The sequence below is a fragment of the Hipposideros armiger genome, unplaced genomic scaffold, assembly GCF_001890085.2.
Source record: "Hipposideros armiger isolate ML-2016 unplaced genomic scaffold, ASM189008v1 scaffold_680, whole genome shotgun sequence".
NCBI classification, from domain to species: domain Eukaryota; kingdom Metazoa; phylum Chordata; class Mammalia; order Chiroptera; family Hipposideridae; genus Hipposideros; species Hipposideros armiger.
In genome coordinates, this window is record NW_017732030.1 from 310393 (window position 1) to 312852 (window position 2460).

The window sequence follows — 2460 nt, forward strand, 5'->3', positions numbered from 1 at the left end:
GAGAGAGAGAGAGAGAGAGAGAGAGAGAGAGAGAGAGAGACATTCAGTAGTCTGCAGTCTCTAGGTGGAAAACTAAATGCAGAATTCAGAATATTCCAAAAGAAATATATTCCTAGGGCAAGTCTATAGAGACAGAAAGAAAGCTTATTCGTAGTAGAAGGGGAATGGGTAGTGACTGCTTAATGGGTATGGGGTTTCCTTGTGGGGTAACTAAAATGTTCTGGAACTAGATAGTGTCAAAGTTCCACAACATTATGTACTAAAAGTCACTGAAATGTATACTTTAAAATGGTGAATCTTATGTTATGTGAAGTTCACGTCAATTTTAAAATACATTCCTATATGGAAAGTTTGCCATTTTTGGTAATAGTGTTCACTGGGATAAACATAGGCCAAATGTGGTCTTTGGAGCTCTTAATCAAAAAGAAAGAACTTGGAAAGAAAAAGAGAGACATCTTGCCCATCACACTCACTGGAAACTAAAAAAGCATGAAGCTGAATTAACTGTTTAGTTTTCTCCATGTACAGCCAGAAAATACATATACATTCCATTTAGCAATGTTTTGGTATCTCAACTTTTGTCATGGGTAGTTTTTTTTGCTGTCTAACCTGACTCCTTCCTGTTACAACATAAAGTCCGTCCATTCTCTTACATTCTGTCTTCAGCAACACAGAAAGCAAATGCTTTGCATCACCATGATACTCCCTTCACATTCTCAAGACCTTGCTTGGGCTTACCCAGGCTGTGTAAGCAGGCGTTCAGTCATTTTAATTGTTCTTCTTGGCACCCTTTTCAGTTGAACCCTTTGCTTGCAAGCTCCTCATAGAAGACAGCTCAGAGGGCTTCATCCACCTGAGCAACGGGGTCCTGATTTAGGTTTAGGTGCTCTTATATCCTCAGTCTTATACCTCAGCCACTCTACACCACACCTGGTTCTAAACAGCACCTTGAAGCTGAGTCCCACTAAGCTGCCGCACATTTATGAATGAAATTTGCGTTCTGGGCTCTCGGCAAATATTTCAGAGTCCACGAGTCAGTCCAGTGCAAGAGTCCATGTTTTCCAGCTGTCTCGCAGCTCCAACCTCTTAGTGGTGTGATCATTTTGCCTACTCTTCTATTTTTGTGTGTTTTTTATTTCAGTAAATACTATGTCTACACTGCTGATTTGTTCCTTTCAAGTCTCATAAAATCCCTAATTATAATAGCATGTCAATTAAGAGTGCAGCATAGTAAAAGATAATGGTGTCAACACAGCCACAAAATCCTGATGAGACGATATTCTTCATCTTGGGTCCTTGAATTTTTTATCACACAGACCAAAGGAAGACCCTCATAAGATAAAGAAGACTCTTATCATGCATCCTGGATACAGCCCTCCTCTCTAATGCAATAAGAAAATATTGACTGGAGTGATTATTTCAACATTTAAGAAAAATTAAAAATAAAATAAGAAAGCCTCTCCCAAGGATGTCTGTCAGAAATGTTTTTACTGCATTGTTATCTGCATTGAGCCACATGTATAACAAAGGAGCACTAGACAAGTGGCATATTAAGCAAGGTGCTTCTCAGATATTATCTCATTTCACTTCACAACACCCCTATGAAGCAATGCTGTTATTATCCCTATTGTACACATAAAGAAACTGAGACCCGGAGAGGTTAAATAACTCAACCGAGGTCTTTCAGCTAGAGAGGGGGAGAGCTAGGATTCAAGCCTAGACTTGTCTGACTGCAAAACCCTTGCTCTTTCTGCTTTGCTATTCTGCTTCTCACCAACTAACACAGAAGCTTGGAACAACACAGGTGCTGCAAATAAGCATAAAGAGGGATTTTTCTTCCTGCTGGCTCCCTTAAAGATGACTTGGGCACCAGTATGGGACTTAGAATTGTGTTGATGGTGGAGGCCAGTATGAAACTGGGAGGGGATATAAAATGGCGGTACTACCATCCCTTTGATGGGGTGGGAGCCATCTGATACCCAGAGGTGTTGGAGAACTTCCACGTCGTGCCTGCTGCCCAAGTCCAGATGACAGTATAGCACTCCTTTCAGAGCACTGTATGGCTATAATGTGGACAAAATAACATTAAATAGGCGGTGAAATCTTGGTTTAAAAGTTCTAGGTATGAAAAGGGAGACTAGGTCAAAATAAAATATTTGAAGGGTTTTTTTTGTTGTTGTTGTTGTTTTAGACAGTTTACCGCTGAATTGTGTAATCACTATTAAAAGTTGGGGCTTTATAAAAATGTTTTGTTATCTTAAAAACAGTCTAAAGGAATTTCTTGGCACTGTAAAGGTAAATAATATAATTTTAAAAGGAGGCATAATCAGTGTAGATTTTACATGACTAAGGATGTTTTTAAGCTGTTTATAAAGCAACATTGATACAGATTTATTAAATATAGAAGATTGGGGTTTTCCTATGGTACCAGAAGAAATGTATTTTTGAAAATAATTTTTC